We start from the raw sequence: 1,231 nt of genomic DNA on the forward strand, positions 1-1,231 counted from the left end.
AAATGTTTGCTTTTATTGCATTTTTACTTGCACTGCTCACATGCAGGTGCCACAGACGCTGATGTGTCCATCGTTACCTGGCACCATGACCCCTGGTTACTGTTTCTGTTAGATGTCAATAAATAGTATTGCTCCTTGCGAAGGATGTGTTGTCTGTGGCGCAGTGGTGAGAGCACTCGCCAATGTGGCCCGGGTTCGATTCCGAGAGCCGTCGTCATATGTGGGTTGACTTTGTTGCTTCTCTACTCTGCTCCGAGAGGTTTTTTCCTAGGTACTCCGGTTTTCCCCTCTCCTCAAGAACCAATATGATTTGATATGTATTAATTTGGTTTGATTTCATTTGTTCACGACCCCATAAGCTAGTCAGCTTTAAGCATTATCGTGTGGAAATAAAGTTCTCTTATTATTATTATTATTATTATCATCATCATTATTATTATTAGAGCGGTTTTCAATTGAGTGTCGAAAGTAATTAGTGAATTACTTTGGTTTATGATTACTTCACTCAGTGATTGGTTCAAAGTTCTCGCGCCATTTTTTCAACCAATCAGAAGTGAAACCAAAACCAATGGTGACTTGCACGTGCACATTTTCCCGCGCTTTGTGTCGGCTACGTGTAATTACTTCGAGTTTTGATTGGTTTGCCGGATTGTCTCCGACCTTTTTGATTGGCCAAAGTAGGGTTTGGTTTTGGCTTTACGACACTCAATTGAAAACCACTACATTATTACTAGTATTATTATTATTATTATTATTATTATTATTATTATTATTATAATTATTATTATTATTGAATGTTAGCTTTGAAATCTCATGGAATCTCTTGGGCAGTAGTGATGAGATAGCATTAAAAATTAAACGAGACCTGCCTGAAGTTGAATCTTGATTGAGATTCTACGGAGTCACCAACTGCACCACATACCCACCCTGGCGTAAGGTAGCCTGAGCACTTAACTTATAAATGAGTCTCGTTTAATTTCGTAATCAACTTGCAATTGGGCGTTTTTGAGAGGGCGCTTAAATACAATTTATTTGCCCCAAAAGAGCACTGAAAAAACAACGCCTAATCGCAGATTACAGTTCCGAGAAAGATGTGAATGCGAAGTTTGTGCTGCTATAACTTCGTCTTTTCAAGATTTTATTCTCAAATCCTTTTTAAGTGCTACTATGATCAAAACGTCACTTCCTTTTGTCCTTCAGATTTTGAAAAAGCGTCTCCTTAAATAACACC

The sequence above is a fragment of the Montipora foliosa genome, chromosome 3 (genome assembly GCF_036669935.1).
Source record: "Montipora foliosa isolate CH-2021 chromosome 3, ASM3666993v2, whole genome shotgun sequence".
NCBI classification, from domain to species: domain Eukaryota; kingdom Metazoa; phylum Cnidaria; class Anthozoa; order Scleractinia; family Acroporidae; genus Montipora; species Montipora foliosa.